At 57.0% G+C, this 19777-nt stretch overlaps 1 long non-coding RNA gene across 1 annotated transcript; it reads right to left on the bottom strand.

Moving 5' to 3' along the window:
• Positions 1–1867: 1867 nt before the first annotated feature.
• On the bottom strand, positions 1868–9928 carry LOC119535929. The gene is made up of 4 exons (XR_005217317.1): positions 9793–9928; positions 4130–4258; positions 3978–4029; positions 1868–1911 (listed from the first exon to the last, which is right to left on the bottom strand). It is a non-coding gene; the product is annotated as an uncharacterized LOC119535929 (long non-coding RNA).
• Between the last annotated feature and the right edge of the window lie 9849 nt (positions 9929–19777).

The raw sequence follows: 19777 nt of genomic DNA, 5'->3' as shown, positions 1-19777 counted from the left end.
TAGAAGCTCATTGGATGTCTTCCCCGGGTCTTGCCTGTCTCCACTGGGAAACCTGCCTGCAGATCTGCCCCCTGCTCTGTTACTGCCCCATTTCACGTCCCTTCTCTCCACAGCAGCCAGCGGACATGGCAGTCTCTCCTACGGCACCCTTTGCATTTTGGATAAAAATCAAACTCTTCGTCATGCGTGGTCCACAGGGTTTGCAGAGACTGGCCTCAGCCCTCCCCTCCACCCCCTCCATTTGCCCCTTCCCAACCCCCAGCACACGGGCCCTCTTTTTGTTCCTAGAGCAAACCCTACCGTGCCCTCCCGCCTCCGAGCTTTTGTCCAAGGTCATCCCACAGGTACACACACACGTGTACACACATACACACAGAACACCCATACAGACACCTCATGCACACGTGTACACACAGATACACATGCACTCACAGGCACATGCACACACAGACACATGCACACACAGACACACACCTGTGTGTGCACACCCATACACACGCACACGTGTACACAGTCACCCAGACACATGAATACACACAATGCACGCATGCATGCACACGTTCTCATAAGTCACACACGCACACACATAGGAACACACATGTTCACACTGGCATGTGCAGACACACATGTGCATGTGTGAATACTTGTGCACTCACACATAGACACACGTGTACCCACTCAGAGACACGTATGTACACACACACACGCACATACACAGACCCACAGACACACACACGCACATGCACACGCACGCCCCTGGGGTGTGGCCGGCTCCTTCTCATCTCCCAGGCTGCCACTGATCATTCCTGTAATTGTGTTACTTACTTGTACCATTAATCTGGCTCGCTCTGCCTTCTTCCCCACTAGAACATGAGCTCCTTGAGGGCAGGGACAGTTGCTCAGTTGTTCTCGGCTCAGATGCTCAGGGAATGAATGAATGAGTGAATGGATGGATGGATGAGTGAGTGGGGGTGGATGGTAAGTGGCTCTGAATCCTGGCCCTCCCACTTCACACCCTGACCCTTGGCCCGTCCGTCACCCTCTCTGCTCCGCTGCTTCTCACAGGTGAGACCCACATCCAGGGGCCTGTTTATCCTCCGTCTTTCCTCCTGTCCATCGTGCTTCCTGCCCCCAGCACAGTACCCAGCATGTTGTGGGTGCTCAATAAATGCTTTGCTGAAAGGAGGAGTTTCCTGGCAGCCAGCCTCAGGGCATCCAGCTCTCTCTCCCTGCCCCCAGCACGGCCTCCCTCTTCACCTAAAAGGCATCCCTTTCACGCTCGTTCTCTCCAAAGGGCCCACAGCCTCAGCCCACCTGCCCTGGGCCCGGGACGGACCGAGGCCTGCGTGTGAGCGTGACCTGGAGACACCCAAGCTGCGGCCGGGCACCCCCTCGCTCACTGCTGGTGGCTGGGAAAATGTGAGCCCCGTGGGGTCCTCGCTTTAGGGAGATGTGTCTTCCTTTGACAGCTGTCCCCTGGAGAACACCATCGAGCCCCGAGCTTGCACCCGGGAGAGATATGCTGCTGCCCAACCCCCCTCTCCAGGTGCCCACCCCCGAGTGAAGCTTGTGCAATTGCTCAAGGCTGGGGCCGCCTGGAAGGAGGACAAAGTCGGGGGTGGGTGGGGGGGAGCCGAGGCCTGGAGGCCAGCCCTGTGGGGCCCTGAGAAGGCGCTCGGGTTTGCTAAAGCTGCCGTTACGCACAACACCAGAAATGGATTGGCTTTTATAAAAGGGGTTTATTTGGTTACAAAGTTACAGTCTGAAGGCCATAGAAATGTCCAAATTAAGGCATCAACATGCGTATACCTTCACCAAAGGAAGGCCAATGGTGTCCAGAAAACCTCTGTCAGCTGGGAAGGCACGTGGCTGGTGTCTGCTGATCCAGGTAGTGTTCTAGCTCCTCAGCTCCTGTGTGTTTTCAAAATGTTGTTCTTGGGGCTTTTTGTCCTCTCTTAGCTTCTCCGGGGCAAAATCTGGGCTAGCATCCCCAAATCATCAGCAAAAGCCTGCTTTAAGCGGCTGTCTCCAAAATGTCTCTCTCAGCTGCTCTCCCAAATGTCCCTCTCAGCTGCCCTGAGGTCCTTCTGTCTGTGAGCTCTTTTGTAGGACTCCAGTGATTAAATCAAGACCCACCCTGAATGGGCAGGGTCCATATCTCCATGGAAATAATCCAATCAAACATTCCCCCCACAGTTGATTGAGTCACATCTCCATGGAAATAATCAAAGGATTCCAACCTAATCAATACTGAGTCACATCTCCATGGAAATAATCAAAGGATTCCAACCTAATCAATACTAATATGTCTGCCCCCACAAGACTGCTTTAAAGAATATGGCTTTTGGTGGGACGTAACACATCCAAACTAGCACAGAAGGGCAGGGGTCTCCACTGGCAAGGGCTGTGTATAAACAAAGTTCCACAAACTGGGGGTCTCAGAGCAATAGCAGAGTGTTATCTCCCAGCTCTGGAGGCCAGAACCTGAAAACCGAGGTGTCAGCTGGGCCCCACTCTCCACAGGCTCTAGGAAAGGACCCTTCCCCAACCCTTCCAGCTTCTGGTATTTTTGGCCATCCTTGGGGCTCCTTGGCCTGTGGCCACATCGCCCCAGTCTCTGCCTCCATTGTCACCGGCCACCTCCCCAGGGTCTGTCTCTGTGCCCAAATTCTCTCCTCACATGGCACCAGGGCCCCCCCAACCCAGTGTGGCCCTGTCTTAAGCACGCACATCTTCACAGACCCGATTTCCAAATAAGGTCCCAGTCCCTGGATTGAGTCGGGCTTGGACACATCTTTTGGGGGGATTCGACTCAACCCATGCCAGTGGGGTCCACATCCTGGCTCTGCCAGCACAACGAGGCCCTCCGTGTCTCAGTTTCTTCACTGTGCTCTTGGCTGATGGCAAGTGCTCCCCGCCTCCAAGGGTGCAGCACCCCGAGCCTGGGTGTTCCCCACCCCGCCCACCGTGCAGAGCCCCTCTGTCAGGGCGCTGGGCAGCTCGTCCATCCATGACTCCCACTGACCCGGCCTCCTCCTGGGGACACAGGGTCCTGGCCCTCAAGGAGCGACCTGTGGCTCCCACTTGGGGGATCCCTGCTCCCATAATCAGCGACGCCCCCCTCGGCTCATTTCCCAAAGGCTCAGGTGGCACAGAGACGGCAGGCAGCGTGGACTGGGGGAGATGGACCCTTGGGTTTGTAGGTGAGCTCCTGACGGTGAGGACAGAAGGAGAGAAGCACTCAGAGCACAGAAATTTCCTGATCGATCAAGTGTAGGAATTGTGGTGGGATTTACAGTGATGGGGAAGCAAGGGGGGTGGTGGTTGGGAAGGGACTGGGGAGAAAAACCAAAAATTCCCTTGTGGACAAGATGTGTTTGACATGCCTGGGAGACCCCAAAGGGACATGTCAAGTGGATGGCCGGATATGCGGGACTGGAGTTCCAAGGAGAGGTCATGGCCAGACATACAAATTTGGAAGTCGTCAGCTCAAGGATATTTAAATCCATGGGAACTGATGAAGTCACCCAGAGAGACGTGTAAAGAGCAAAGAGAAGAAATTCTGGGCCAGACCTCCAAGGAACCCCGATAATCCCACGAGATTGTCCTGCTCAAGGCACTGCTCCAGCCCCAGCCCCTCACCCCCCACTCACCCACCCCCAGTGCAGGGTCTGGCTCCCAACACCCACCCACCCAGTCCTTACCAGCTGAATGGAGGATGAGCCTGGGGGAGGGGAGGGGAGCAGCTGGTGAGGTGGAGGGAAAACAGGGGAGTGTGGGGCCTGAGAAGCCCAGAGAGGAAAGTGCCGGAAGGAGGGCGTGGCCTCCTGATTGACTTCCTCTATCCAGGAAGGGAGGACGGAGGAGTGGCCCTTGGGTTCAGCCACATGGGGGTGGCTGCTGCATTGACAAGGGGGGGTCCCAGTGGAGGGATGGGGGGGCTATAAGAGTTTCTTGGAACTGCTGTAAGAAATTACCTCAAACCTGGGGGCTTCAAATAGCAAACGTCTTCTCTCATGGTGCTGGACACTGGAAGTTTGAAATCGGGGTATCAGCAGGGCCAGGCCCTCCGAGGGTGCTGGGGAGACCCCTCCTTGCCCCCACCCGCTCCTCCCATCTCTGCCTCCACCTCCTCGTGGCCGTCTGTCCGCTGCGTGTCCGTGGGTCCTCTCCTCTCCTAAGGACGCTGGTAGATGGATTTCGGGGTCCTCTGAGTCCAGCCTGACCTCATCTTAACCTGATGACGTCTGCAAAGACCCTATTCCCAAAGAGGTCACATGTCACATTCACAGGGGGCAGCTAGGATTTCAATATATCTTTTGGGGGGACAGAATTGAACCCACAATAATAGGGGATAAATGGATGGGTTTGCAGGCCAAGAGGACTGATTCAGCAGAGGGGGGAGGGGAGGATGGGGGGGGTGGGGGGGGAAGGACACCGTGGGGGAGGGGTGGCGGCAGAGGGCAGGGGCTCCTTGGGAAGGGGAGATGGGAGACCCAGCAGGAGAGTCAGGGAGACAAGATGAGGCTGCCCCATGACCCCCATTTGGTAAACAGGGAGCCTGAGGCTTGGGGAGGTGAAGGGGTTCCCAGGCCACGTACAGATGATGAGGGGACGCTGAGATTTGCACCCCAGCAGCTGGCAAGCAAGGCGGGCTGCTCACCCCCCAGGACGTGGTGGAGCCCCAAGGAGGCCCAGCCATGGCTTCCATTCTCTTTCCTTTCCTCTATTTAAAGTTTCCGACAGTGAAACCTCGTGGCCCCTGGCTTTCTTCTGACTGAAACCTGAACGCTCGGGTCAGCCAAGGAAGCTGCAAAGCAGGCCCAGGTCTCTGGGAAACGCTGCCCCACCATCCTCCGGTCCCCCAACCCAGGCCCCTTCCTCCAGCCACTGCCCCCCACCCACCCCCAGCCCGGCCACTGACCAGCTTCTACTGCCCCACCCCTAGGGCCCTGTGCGGGGTGGGAAAGCCCACCTCCTGGGAGGTCACCAGTTCAGGAACTCCGAGGGTCCTCCCCACAAGAGGTGAAACCTGAGCCCTTCCAGAAAAGAGGCCAGACAAAAGCGGCCAGCGGGAAGCCAGTGCTCAGGAATGGGGCGAAGTTGGGGGTCTCCAGGAGGGTGGGCAGGCTGGGCCCGAGGGGAGGGGCCAGAGTCAGCCCCATGTGCTTTCAGATCACAGACGCCAGCTTCCTCGTGGCAACCAGGACCCACAGACCCCACCCCAAATCGTCAGGGCACTGGGAGCACGCTGGCCGTCGGGGGTGCACTCCAGGGAGCTGGGGAGCCCTGCACTGAGTGGGCAGCTTGCAATGGGGCGCCCCTGAGGACGCAGACACCTCTCCGGCAGGGGTCTCTGCCCAGAAACCCACTCCCCTGGCTGAGGTCTGAGCCGGAGGCAGGGCCCAAACCACTGCCCTCAGCCTAGTGCTGTGCACCTCTGGGGAACTCGCTCCCCTTCTCTGAGCCTCGTGTCCAGTCTGCCCTTGAGCTAGCAGGACATCCTTGAGAGATGAGCCTCTAGCAGCAGTGTACTCCATAGATAGCTTATCCCAGGCCACATGTCCGGAATGTGAGCTGCGGGCCCGGGTCAGGGGCCACCCCAGGCCTACCCCCGGGGGAACCCGCTGGGGTAGGCAGCAAGGCAGGAGGCTCCGCCGAGGAGCAAATTGCATTCTTGAGGGATTTCTTTTTTACAGTCTGCCCTCTTGTCCTTCCCCTTTTGTGCCCGTCCCCTCTTTTCTTCTGCTTGTTCTCTTCCGAGGCTTCCGGGCCTGCAAATTAACCAAACACTGGGGCAGCGGCGGGGTCTGGAAACGCACAAGCAGACTTTAATTTAATCCTCCTGTTCGGATGAGGGGACGAGGCCTTTGTCCTCCAGGCGGGCGGCCTGACTCAGAAGTCTTCAAACAGACCCCCAGTTCCCCTGCAAGCCCCCTTTGCATAATCCACTGGAATCTGCCAAACAATAGCTGCTCTGAAGTTAATTTGGGAAATAGGTAACCCACGAAAGAAGGTGTCCCGGTGAGAAGGTGATTTGGCTGGAGCTGCTGGCTGGGGCTGGATGTTCTCCGGTTATCCCAAGTGTCACTTTATGCCAAGCAGCCCAAAGCCAAAAACAGCGGGGACTTTAAAGGGAGGGCAGCCTTTGGATTCTTTGAGGTGTGGGGTTTTTCCTTCTTCCAGGCAGCCTTCCATCTGCCTGGAGAGTTGGGAAACGCTGAGCAATTTGCTAAATCCCACCCATGGAATGGAAGGGGTGGGCTCGGCTTAGAAAATGTGCCGGGGCCTGCAGCCCCCCAAGTTGCTGGTGTGACCCAGCGTGACCCACGGAGGTGGCCGCGGCCCTCTGACCGGCCTGGACACAGGCCCTTCCTGGCCCTGCCCTGTGGCATTTACTCGTGGCCTTCCAGAACCCATTCACTGAAGGACAACTGCCAGCCGGCACTCCAGGCACTGAGGGGATGGCCGCTAGTGGGACGGAGAGCCTGCCCTTATGGAGTGTCCATTTTTCTGAGGAAACAGAAGAGGACAAACAGATAAACAGTACATGAAGTAGCAACCAAACCTGAGGATACTCAGAGAAAATGAGACGAGGGGGAAGCTATTTTAGTAGGGTGGTCGGGGGTGGCCAGTCAAATGCGACTCAAACAGTAGGAAAGGGCCAGACACGCAGCCCAGAGGGGACTGGGAAGTTCCTGGAATGGGAAAGAGCTTGGCATGGCCCGGAAAGGAACAGAAGGCCAGTGAGGATGGCGGTCAGCAAGGCGGCAGGGCCAGACCCAGGGGGCCTCGGGCCTGATTCCAATAGTCTGGGCCACCCACCCGGCATCCCCTCTCCCCAGACCGAGGCAACAGACCCTCTTCTATTAACCCCCACAAAGCCAAGCTGGGAAAAGGCAGGGCACTGGGCCAGTGGGGCCCAATCCTGCAACTTAAAGCTGTGGGACCTCGAGATGCCACTCCCCAAAACAGCTCAACTTGCAGGTGCAAAAGGGGCTCAGGTGCCCACCCACATGGGTGGATGAGCCTATAACCCACCCCCACATGGGGCAAGGTGGGCGGGGTGCTCCATCAAAGGGGGGGTCATCCTTGTCATTCGACCGGACGTGTCATGGCTTTGAGCCCCATCCGCACATGGGGTGGCCAATGTCCTGGCAGAGACGGAGAACAAGGCCAACCAGAAGTGTGCAAAGCGCCTTCCTGCGTCCCATTTGGGGGACCCACAGTTTGAGGTTAGTCTGTCTTCTTGGCTCCTTTGTTCTTCAAGCAGCTGCTGTTTTGTGACCTGTCCCAGGGTTGTCTGTCTTTCTGTGCCACAGAAGAGCTTGAGTTTGAAATTCCAAGCACATGCGTTGAGGACTTGAAACTTGCGCTGCAATTGTGTGGCCTAAAAGTCACCCTGGCAGCTGCACTTTTCAGCCCACTTACGAATTGCCTGCCAGCATCAGCTTACCCTGTCCTCGCTGCAGTCCGACGAGGGACATTCTTGTGCCCATTTTACAGATGGGAAAAAATGAGGCTCAGACAGGTGACGCCACCTACCAGCCCTGAGGGTCTGGCTCCTGCTGCCGATGCGCCCACTTTCCCAGAGCCCCCACCCCAGTGCCACCCTTTGCCCAAGTGGACCCTGGCTCTGAGTGCACAGAGCCGGCTCTCCTTCATCAGTAGGAAGGGCAGTTTTCTGGACAGTTCCTTCCAATGCCCCCCAGACCGACCCTAGTGTAATTGTGTGGTCGGGGGCCATGAGAGCCCCAGTTTGGGTTTTGAGTTACATTTGAACCCTGACCAGGTCCTCACGTCTCTCTCCTCCTCCCCCACCCCCAGTCTCTGGTTTTTCTGCCTCGTCCCTGTGGCCTCAGCCCTAAGGCCCCTGGCGTCCTCCCAGCACTGGGCACCAATATTATTTTTGTTTGCCGTTTTCCCTCCTGGAATGGCAGTTCTCCCAGCTCAGCAATGTTTGGGGTCCTCTTGCAGAGATATTGCTTTAACATGCATCAGAAACAACAGCTCGGGGTTCAAACAGCCTTTTCTGCCGGTCAGAACCAAGCCGAGTGGAGCTGCAGCCGGGTGAGCCATCCTCTGTGCCCAGCAGCCCACCTGCCTCACCATGCGGAATCCTGCAGCATTACCTCCTGGGTGCAGGTGGGGAAACTGAGGCTCACGGTGGGGAACAACTCTGCTGGGCTGGAGCTGTGGCCCTCCCCTCCACCCGGGGCCACCTGCTGACTCCACAGGGTGCCACGGCTTGGATCCCGAGGCTGCCGGGTCCCTGGCGGGGTGCTCGTGGCAAAGGCGGGGCTGGCAGGTGTGGACGGCGGCCCGGCCCTCACCCGCTCCTGGCATCCCAGGAATGTGATAAGCCACCCTGGCTCTGCCCCCCACCCCAGCCTCCCCAGCCTGCCCTGGAGCCCTTCAGCAGCCCAGGCTCCCAGGGAAGTCCCCAGGGCAGCCACATCGCTGCTAATTAACCAGGGGATAAAGCCCTGGAGGGGCAGGGAGGGCTGCGCCCACCCCACCCTGCCCTTCCCCAGGCCCCATTCAAAGGGCCCAATGGCTGTTTCTCAGGTCTTTGAGGAAAAGAACCTTCTGGAGAGCCCAGGGCAAAGGAAAGGGAGGTGCGGGCAGGGGAGAGGCAGGGGGACCCTCCCACCCAGACACTCAGTTCCGGTCGTAAGCGCAGCTTGGAGGGTCCGCTGGGCAGGAGGAGGGGAGCCCGGCCCCCAACGGGCAGAGAAAGCGAGTGAGATTGGAGGCTCCAGGCTTTGTGGACACAGAGGGACCCCCAGGGCTGGTTCTGGGGGCAGATGGGGGTGGGGGCCCAACAAGGGGGACCCTCTGACCACCTCTTGTCCCCTCCCCTTCTGCACCCCCCACCCCTCCACAGGCCAGATTAACTGGAGAGAGCCTGGGGTGGGGGTTCAAGTAAAGACGTGGAGCTCTGCAGCGGGTGGACCCGCTTCTCGTTTATTTCTTCCACCAACCCTACGTGGAAGCTAGACAGCTCCACTTCCCAGATGAAGAAACTGAGTCACGGAGCCATAAAAGACCGTGGTGACATCACATAGCGTTACGATAGCACCGTGGAGCTCCTGCAGTTTCCAGGTGGCTGTGGAGTTAGGTCAGCCCTGGAATTAGAGAGTGCAGACCCAGGAGCAGAGATGCGAGAGTGGCCTCAGCCTGGAGCCCGCTGGCCCAGGAGTGGCCCCGTGTGCCCAATCCCCAAAGCTCCCTGAACAGAGGCGCTGATTGGCAGGAAATTTCCCCTCAGTCCTGGGTGGTGGTTGGTGGTGGGTGCCCCTGCCCAGGGCTCTGACAGCCCCTGCTGTCCTAGGTAGGGGTAGGGGATGGACTGGTGTTCAGGAGGTGTGAGGTTCTGGGCTTCTCCGGAAGGCAGTACAGGGAGGGCGGCTCAGGCCACGAGACAAAGCACAGTGTGCAAATGAAACCAGCCCCCCACCTCTCAAACTGGGTCCGGTATGAAAAGCCACTTGCCCCTCGGGCCACCAGCGATGCAGACAAACCAGATTTCATGCTGCGTTCTCCATGACAGTCTCAAGATGCCCCCGGGCCCTTCCTCCCAGGGACCACCCCAAGGCTCTGGCTGCCCCCTCCATCCCTTGCAGATCACACATTTACACCCAATTCCAGGACGGCTGCATCCCTGTGTCTCCCAGCTCTGCGCTGGGTAGAAGAATGCCTCCCCCTCTTGTCCCCCAGGGAGCTCTCTCCCTGCCCCTGTAAACTCCTGCAGGCCCTGCTATTGCCTGTAGAACAAAACCCTCAACCTACCTCATCCGGCCTCATCACGTCTCCACCTCATCCAGGGACGCTCAGCCCTCTGCCCCTCACTGACCTCTCCAAGCTCCTTGCTTGGCCTTAAAGCCCGCTTTGTGCAAGAGGCTCTGGCACAGTCCAGTTGTCGCTGGGTGTTTGGCCAAGTTGTGCTCCCAGCTGGAGTTTCCGCCCCTCCCCAGGGCTTGTGCTCACCCAGTGGTTCACCCACCTCCTTGCACACATACTGGTAGCAGGAAGCCTGAGGTTTTGCCCCAATGTACAAGAAGGATCAGTGCACCGATGGGGATCTGGGCTTGGCCACAGTGACAAGGGGCCCCAAAATACGGCAGCTTAAATTGGGAAGTCTGCTTCTTTCCCATAGAAGCCCAGGGGTCAGTCCAGCTTGAATATGTCAGTGTGATGGGCCCGAGACTCAGGTCTCACCACCCCTTGAGGCCAGAGCTGACTCGCCCCTTCGTGGGTTCCCCAGCCTGCCTGGGAGGGAGAAGAAGGGGAAGGCAGAGGCAGCACATGGTGGCAGCATGTGGTTGCGGCACAGGTTGCTTTGCTCCTACACCGTCACGCTGCATGAGTCACGTGCATTCCCTGCGAACGGCACCCCGGAAGCACAGCCCGGGTCTGCTCACATCCCACTGCAGAGGCCAGACCGAGCAGAGGTGGGCTGGGGAGGAAAGCCCTGCTCCCTAGCTATGGCTTCTTTTTATAGCCTAGAAAAGCAGGGCCCAATGTGTGGCTTCAGGACGTCTGAGAAGCCAAAATTATCTTCATGCTGACATGAAGACAGTCATCACCTCTTATCCCCTCATTTTCTCAAGCTCATTGTTGTGGGTTGACCTGGGTCTTCCCAAAAGCCATGTTCACCTCCTGCCCCGGTACTTGTGAATGGGACCTTTTTTTGGAAATTGGGTCTTTGAGATGGAATTAGTTAAGATGGAGCCAGACTGGGTCAGGGTGGGCCCTTCTCCAACCTGATGGGGGTCCTCCTAAGAAGACGGAAGTTAGGGTGCAGAGATGGACAGAAGAACACAGGAAGGCAGAGGCAGAGCCTGGAGCATTGTGTCCACATGCCAAGGGACACCGAGGACGGCCGGGTGGCCACCTAAAGTGGAAGAAGCAGGAGGAGCCCCCCTATAGGTTTTGGGGAGAACATAACCTACCCACACCCTGATTTCCGACTTCCAGTCTCCAGAGCTGACAGGCCACATTTCTATTGTTTTCAGCTCCCCAGCGTGTGGTAGCCTGCTAGAGCAGCCCCCAGGAAATGAAGGCACATGGTGGGAACTTTCCAGAAGCTGCACTACCTTGGGTGACAGCATCACTCTGATGGCCGAAGCGATGCATGTGCTTGTATGTTCTTGTGTTTTAAATTTTTCTGTTCTAATTTCTAATGCAGAAATGTCAAATGATAAAACCCACATCAACACAATCTCTTTAGGGTCCTCAATAATTTTTAAGATGTAGAAAGTCTGAGAATGGCTGGCCTGGGGGAAGATGAAAACAGATGTTGGGTAGACAACTAGCAGAAATACACACCACAGCTGGAAACCAGTAGGAATTCCTCAGTTCCTCCCCTGTGCACATTTGCGGCCTCATGCAACCACCCAGGAGGCCTGCGTCTGGCACTTGGGAAGCTGGAAACAGACACATTTCCCACCCAGTTATGATCCTAATGGCCGCAGCATCCTTCAGCGCTGGGTGCGGGTCAGAGCCCCTCCTGCCTTCTGCTGTGTAACCCTCGTGTCCGTCCCGGGGGGGGCGTTGCTTGGTGGATGAGCCTAAGACAGAGTTGGGTTGCAATCCTGGGGACCCTTTACAAGTTACTCTGAACCTTGGTCAAAATGGGGGTGGTATCTCGGGGGGGGGGTGTCAACCAGGACGAGTCATGGAAACTGTCTGCACAGTGCCCAATGCTGAAACTCCTTAAAGCTCAGCCCGAGCCGGCCACGGGGGCGCCAGATGGAGAGAGGACTCAGGGTGATGGGGAGTCAATTCTCCAAAATGCTCGAAAACAACACTCCCGGCTCGCCAACCTGCCCTGCTGCCCCAGTCTCAACTCCTTGCTTTAGCATTCAAGGCCCTTCCCCCTCTGGCTACAGCACAGCTTGGAAGAGAGCTTCCTGGACAACTTTTGGATGCCGGCGAGTCCAATTTTCCTGAGCAAGGGGGTCTTCTGTCAAAAGCAAACCCCAGCTGTCAGCCACACAATCCATGCTCACTTGGGCTGGCGAGGGGATGCGCCCTGGACAGCATTCTTCCCTATGAGCATTTGTAAACATTCGCCTGCTTTACAGCATCAGCAAACAGAACATGTTTGAGGCAGAATGGCTGGGTTCCCCCAAGGTGGCCCCGGGCACACAGCATTTGCAGCTAGGACAAGGCCAGTGTCCAAGGGGGCAACCAAACCCCTCTGGCATGGGGAGAATTTCCCAGCATTTTACACACAGGCACCTCCAGCGTGTGGGAACCCCCAACACGGGTCCCCTCCTCTTCACCCACCCCCCACCCCCTATTTTTGTGTCCCCTTCAGCAGCAGAGTGCTGCCTAATCATGCTGGGGGGGCTGCCATTCTCTCCCTGGAACTGGAGCCAGCCTGAGTCATAAGCAAAGAAATGCATTTCTAACCACTCAAGCCTCTTGATGGTCACGAGATCTTGAATGTCAACACTGACGGAGCAGGGAAGCCCAAGGGCTATTGTGAGGAGCCGCAGCCAAGCCTCAGAATGACACAATTGTACTGGAACCCTTGAACTATCTGGGGAATTAAAAAAAAAAAAAAAAAAAAAAAAATTCCCTCCTCCCCCTCCTCCCTGTGGGGGAGGGGGCTCGGCGAGGGAGGCTGCGCCATTCATGGCTGCGGAGCTGGGAGACCGCGGCCGCTGATTGGGCCTCGCAGCCAGGGGCTCAGCCAATCCGCTGTCTGGGAAGCCGGGCCATTCATGAAAGCTGGAGGCCGGCGCTCCCGGGCGCTGGGAGGGGACTGGGCCGCGGGGGAGGGGGCTGGGCCGCGGGGCCCGGGTGGGGGGCGCTGGGTTATCCCTGCTCCCCGCTGTCCCCCTTAGGGTGCCCGGGCAAGAGGCTGCGCTTTCTGGGAGCGCCACCTGGGAAGGGCCGGGAAGCCAAACGCTGTGGCTTGAAGTCATGTTTTTAACCCTGCTGATTGAAATCGTCTGTTTTCAGTTCCCTGACAAATCCATTGAATTCCCTCTGAGGCAGGTGTCCCTTGGCCCCGTGGAGTCCAGGTCCAGCCTTGGCCCAATCCCACACATTTCGGCTTCTTGGATTTACATGGTGGCCCATTTGCAGCCACCCAGGCCCAGGAACCCCGCTTCTAAAATGGCTGTTGGCGGGACACTGGTCCCGGAGCCCTGGCCCGCCGAGAACAGCGTAGCTGAGGAAGGGCTCAGAACCCTGGAACTCTGCCCCACTAAGAGGCACATGCCAAGGGGAAGGCTAGCTTCATCTTCCTGCAAGGAGAGCCCCTCATTTCCACTCGTGTCCCAGCTAAGGGCTCAGGAAATGCGCTCGCAGGCCCCAGGTGGAGTTGTATTTTGAGACTGACTGCTCAGAGCTTGGAAGGACAGGGGCGAGGCGGGAGGGGGTCCCTGCTTTTGTGCTTCCCCCGGGTGGCACTGGCTGGGAGCATGCTCGCAGCTCGCAGGAGCCAGGAGTCTGCGGACTCCTCTGTATATCGGGCTAAGGATACCTGGACCTGGTCACTGGGAGCTTCCAAAGAAATAACACACGCAGGAGGCTGCTGCGGGGCCACCACTCGTGGAGACTCGTAACTGGCCTCTGTTGGTGTTGAAGTCAGCAGTGAAGGAGAGGACAAAAGAGAGGGTTGAGCTCTGTTTCCAGGAGTCAGGGGCAGCACGAGGGCTGGAGCCTGCAGGGAGCAGAGGGCTTTGGACCCCCCTGGGGTGCCCCTTTCTCAAGCCACGGGCACCCCCAGTGGCTCACTGGAGCCCCTGAGAGCATGGGTGGGGAGAAGGATTTTTCTCAGTGGGAGGATTTCTTCACATGAAGGGGGTCACAGACCCCTCCCGAGGCTTTGATAATGAATCTTGGCTTCTTGACTTCCAAGTGTGTTATGTAAGCGGTTGGTAAAATAAAAATATATATATGTATATATCATGCTAGCGATAGCAGGAGGGCCGGCTCTGCAGCTGTTCAAACTCATGGCCTTCCGGAGCCATGAGGCCTCCCTGCTTTGGGGCCTGTCGGAAACTTGCTGGGGAATGCGAGGTATGTAACCCTGTAGGGTGGGTCCCTCTCAGAGGCCTTTCTCCTCCGGGCAGGACCCCAGTCCACTCCAGCAGCCTTGGTGTTTGGGGTGGGCAGAGAAGGGCGCCTCTCCACCCCTGGGCTCACCACAGTCAGTCTTGCACCCCCATTTGCACAGCCAACCGGCTTTTGGAGGAACAGGGAAACTGAGGTCCAGGATGGGCAGGGCAATGGTTTCCCTTCCCGACTGGTCCCTCCAGATGTCATGGGCACCTGGAAGATGGGGGTCTCTCAGAACAAAGAAAGGAAAAGCAGAAGCAGCTTCTCAGTTCCGCTCAGGGCTAGATGGGGGTTGTCTTTTTATCTCTTTTCTTATATTAAAGGTGATTGGGTAGAAAGCCCGCAGGTCTTCTAATCTGTCTCTGTATTCTGGCTTCCACAATGCAGACAAAGCTCAAAAACACTCAGAGACCCATGTTTATGTGGGATCAGAGGCCGAATAAGCCCCGGGTGACTTCAGTCTGGTCCCCTCCCTCCACGTGTCTCCCTTTACTCGCTTATAAAGTGGTGACTGTAAGATCCTCGGCAGGCAGCCGGTGGATGCAGGTTGGAAAAGCTTCAAATGCCACACAAGTATAGGATATTTTGAGCACCTGACATGGCACTCTGAACTTGTGGGCATAATTAGAAAGTGTATCTGTCAGGATGGATGTTCTAGTTTGCTAATGCTGCCATAATGCAAAACACCAGAGACAGAGTGGCTTTTATACAAGGGGGTTTATTTGGTTACACAGTTACAGTCTTAAGGCCATAAAGTGTCCAAGGTAACACATCAGCAATCGGGTACCTTCACTGGAGGATGGCCAATGGTGTCTGGAAAACCTCTGTTAGCTGGGAAGGCACGTGGCTGGCGTCTGCTCCAAAGTTCTGGTTTCAAAATGGCTTTCTCCCAGGACGTTCCTCTCTAGGCTGCAGTTCCTCAAAAATGTCACTCTTAGTTTCACTTGGGATATTTGTCTTCTCTCAGCTTCTCCGGAGCAAGAGTCTGCTTCCAATGGCTGTCTCCTAAACTGTCTCTCATCTGCAGCTCCTGTGCTTTCTTCAAAGTGTCCCTCTTGGCTGTAGCAAGCTCGCTCCTTCTGTCTGATCTTGTATAGTGCTCCAGTAATTCAATTCAGACCCACCCAATGGGCGGGCCAACACCTCCATGGAAATTATCCAATCAGAGTCATCACCCACAGTTGGATGGGGCACATCTCCATGGAAACACTCAAAGAATTACAATCTAATTAACACTAATAGGTCTGCCCACACAAGATTACATCAAAGATAATGGCATTTGGGGGACATAATACATTCAAATTGGCACAGATGGGCTAGGTCAAGCTGCAGTAACAAACAGCCCCCAAATCTCAATGGTGTAAAACAAGGCTGGCAAAGTTTTTTCTCTGAAGGGCCAGATAACAATTATTTTAGGCTCTGAGGGCCATGTTCTCTCTGTTGCAACTCCTCGATTCTGCATTGATGGCACAGTTGCCGTCACAGGCAGGTCATAAATGAATGGCCTGCGTCCCAATAAAACTTTGTTTACAGAAATAGGTGGTGAGCCAAGATTGGCCTATGGGCCATAGTGTTTCGACCCCTGGCTTAAAATAACAAAGACTGCTTGCTTTTTCACCTGTGCCACACATCTAAGGGGGTACACAGTGCATGCTCCCAGGAACTCACATCAATGGAAGGTCCATCTCTACCCATATTTCCACCGTCACAGAGGCCAGAAAAGGGGATCTGGTGACAGGCAAGCTGAAACCCTTCTATCCACACTGGCCTGACCAAGCACATCTTGCAGTCACTTCAAGGAGGGTGAGATAGCACGATCCTCCTATTTGCCCAGAAAGCAGAGAGCTGGGAAGATTTGTAAACAGTCTGTAGTTTTTGACCTCACAAGTTAGGAGACCTCAACTGGGGAGCCCTCGCCTGCCACCAGCTGACTCATTGACCAGTGACAGGTCCCCTCTCTTCTCTGACCTGTGCCCCACCCCACCTGTACAAAGAAGGTATTGAGGAGCATGTCCTCCAGGTCCCTTCCAGGCCCGGGAGCAGCACCCCTGTCATGGACCCCACCTTCTCACAGGGCACGACGGGTTAATTGCCAGTGCACGCCCCATGGGGCAAGATCAACATGCCGTTTGGGCCGGCACTTGCAGGTTCTTCCCAGACTCCAAGTTTTGACCTCCTGCATTCAGTTGGCACTTTGGTTGGCATGATAGAACATCTACCACTTCTGCCAGCAAAATGCGACCTCAGGAAGCTGGGTTTAGGAAGGGCGGTTAGGGATGGAGCTGGGTGCAGCTTCTGGTAGTGAGCAAAGGAGGGGAGTTCCACGTGCGACGAAGGACAAAGCAAACGGGAGAAAACAGAGTTTGGTTGGGCTGGTCACTTGGCTAGTCCAACTCTGGCCCACTCGGACCCCCAGGGGGTGGGGGTGATTCCTGTGGGGTTGGGGGGATCAGGCTTCCTTGCTGTCCCTGGAGCTGCTCAGACATCTTGCTGCCACCGGGCTCTTGCACAGCCTGTTCTGTCTGCCTGCGTGGTTGCTCCCCCGGGTATCCACGTGCCTCTGACAAAACGTGGTGAACGTCACCCTCTCAGTGACACCTTCCCTGAAATCACGGCCCTCCCTCCCTGCTGTTCCCTGTGGCTCCTCTTTGCACTCTCCTTCCCCATAGCTTTTGTCTCCTGCCAAATTTCTTTAGAATTTTCTTACTCCTTTTGACTAGTATATCTCCACTCTCTAGAATATAAGCACCAACAGGGCACGAATTTGTGTCTTTTATGTGCTCTGCACTATCCACCTCCCCCTGTGCCTGGCACATAGTAAGTGCTCAGTAAATGCTTGTCGAGTGGAGTAATTCATGCTGAGCAAGGCAGCCACAGGCTACTTCCGAGCAGGCTATTAAAGGAGGAAATAAAACAGATTCCAGGTCCCACTGTCTTAGAAGCAGCGTGGCTTCCCAGAAAGCCGGTGACAGGCAGCTCAAACGCGCAGACGTTTTTCACGCCAGACAACTCTTCCCGCAGCCCACCCTGTTTATCCACAGCGGAGCCACCCCGTGGCCGGCAGCCCGCTGGCTGAGCTGAGGTTCAGAGCGGCCCCCTGCCTCTGCCTCCAGTGGAGAATCCTCTGGCTTCCCAGGTCTGCAAACTTCTCCGGCATTGCCTCCGTCCTGCAGGAAACTGCCAAACAGCCATTCAGTCTCCCTGATCTCGGGAATCGCGGAAAATCGACTTACAATTCAAGATGGAAGAGAACGAGAACGAGAGTCCCCTTTTTGAGTGTGAAAAGATTTCTCTTTTAAGGGGCAAAGTTGGTATAGGGGAACAACCAAACTCTGTATTTCTGATGGGCTTGCAATGGTTGGTTGCTGTAAAGAAAGCAAATCTTTGCAAGTGAAAAGTGGAAATTCTAAACTTAGAACCCAGAAGGTGGGGAACTGAGAGCTCCCTCCTCATTTCCCCCAGTTCTGTGGCTTCCAGTGCCATCTCAACCCTTGGCTTTTAGCCCTGTCTCCACAGGGCGAGGTGGGAGCATGCACAGAAGGACACAGGGGCTGCCTACTTTTGGTTGTTCAGGGGTGCAGCACTGGTCTGCAGTGGTCCCCGGGAGAGAGGACAGGAACTGGGCAAGGAATCAGGGGGCCCCACACAGAGGACAACAGCCTGCTGCCCTGTCATCCTTTTGTCTGGCTCTGAGAGACCTGAGCTGCCACCCCCAGGCCCCGGGTCACTCTGGACATTGAGAGGTGGGCTGTCCCCAGCCCTAACTGGGCCTGTGGCTTCTGGGCAGCCTTGGGCCTGCCATGGGACACACTCGGCCCCACAGAAAGGTCCGGGCCCACAGTGGGGTCCGCTCGGCGATGCATTTATAGCAGGCAGCAGAGGAAAGACCCCTCAGGTTTGGGCTGATACCCCGGGCAGCCTCCTGGGCCATTCCCAGGATGGACTGGGAGGGCTCCCCCGCTGGGGCCCTGCTCATGTCCCCGCAGAGGCCGTGTGGCCCCTCCTAACCCCGCCTGCCACCGGGAGGGCCTTTCGGAGGCGTCCGAGTCAGGCGTTTCCGATGGCTTTTCCTGCCCGGTCAGAAGGCAGGATGGGCTGGGGTCACCAGAGCCCTACCTCCCAGTGCCTCCTCTAAAAATAGGCGTTGCTTCCTGTGTCCTGGGTTCCAAGGTGGCCGGAGCATCTGGACGCTCCGACTGGGTCGGGCCACAGCAGAGTGTCACCGGGGGCCTGTGGGGGGGGGACAGCTGGCCCTCACTTCCTCCCTGCGCCTCCCCCACTCCATCGAGTGAGTCATGCACATTTTTGGAGCCTGAGTCACGGCCGGGGCGGTGGGCCTGCTGGGGATCAGCCAGGGCTGCACCCCAGGGCTGTAGCTCCCGGCTGCAGCCACAGAGGCTGCCTCCTAGTTTCCTCCCAGGACTTTCTCTTCCTGCCGCCCGGGAGCCCGCGGCCACCGCCCAGGGAAGGCGTCCCTCGTGCGGCCATGAGTCACAGGCCGGCTCTGGGCAGCGCCCTGGCCCCGCGGATTCGGAGCTCCGGCCCGTTTCCTGCAGATAAGCCCCAAGTGGAGCGGAGCGCGCTGCCTTCAAAGCCCCCTGAGTGCTAATTAGCAATTCCAAGCATATTTTCAAAAGCATTTAGGGATTTCCTCATCCAAATAAACTTCCTCCTGTGTTATCTTCGGTTCTTGGCATCGGATAGGCTCCCTTTCGGGGCTTTATTTATTTTCTTCCACTCCACGCCTCCCGGCGCGCAAGGCTCGGGCTGCTGGGCTGGGCAGGTGAGAGCGCGGGAGTGTGGGAAGCACGGCCAGCGGGTTCTAGAACCCTGCCTTCCCTCCCCCTACACAGAGGCCCCCTTTGCTTCTCCTCTGGGGTACACCACGTTTCTCCTCACTTCTGCTCTTGGGGCAGTTGTTGGGGAGGCCTGGGGTGGAGGCGAGGAGGGGGCAGCCCGTGGCTGGGGTCACCTCTAAGCAACCATGACCCAGGGCCCAGGCTCACCCCCTCCAGGCCTGGGGTGCCACATCCACACTGGAAGCCCCCAGCCTTGGTGCCCACTGGGCAAGTAGCTGCCAGAATGCGTCAAGAGGCCACTCGAGGCCCAGAAGGCCAGGAGGCCACGGGGCAAGCTCTGGGACCGAGGCGGGGGACAAGGGACTTCCTCTTAGGCCCCATCGGGATCGCTGGGTAATTCAGAGCCATGAGATGAAAACTGGAACTGCATGAAACGGTTGCTCCTCTGCAACGTACTTGCCTCGGACGCTTCCCTTCTGGAAACGAGCCCCCGGTCACCGGCCAGTTTGAGGCTCCCCTGAGCTGGTCAGGGAGGGTATCGGCTTTGTGTGCTCGCTGGTCTCCAGGAGTCCTGGCCTGTTGCTTCCTGTGGCTCCCCAGATGCCTCTGAGGGCAAATTTTAGCCACAATAGGTGATTTCCTAAAGCATCTGCTGATGCCTGGAGTTTGACAGGCCTTTTTGGGTCTGAGATGAAGCAAGATAAGGCAAGTTTTGTTTGGGGCTGGACACTTTGTCAGGAAATGAGGTAGGGATTGGTAACGGAACTGGCATCACTGCGAGTTATGTGGGGGGACACAGCAGCCCTGGGAGGCCCCTGCCAGCCCTGCTGGAGACGCTGAGCGGGGGCGAGCTGGGGCCACGCAGCCTGGGCTCTGGGAGCAGTGGGGTGCCTGCTCCT

Source organism: Choloepus didactylus, chromosome 6, assembly GCF_015220235.1.
Source record: "Choloepus didactylus isolate mChoDid1 chromosome 6, mChoDid1.pri, whole genome shotgun sequence".
Lineage (NCBI taxonomy): Eukaryota > Metazoa > Chordata > Mammalia > Pilosa > Megalonychidae > Choloepus > Choloepus didactylus.
This window is presented reverse-complemented; position numbering and strand designations above follow the sequence as displayed.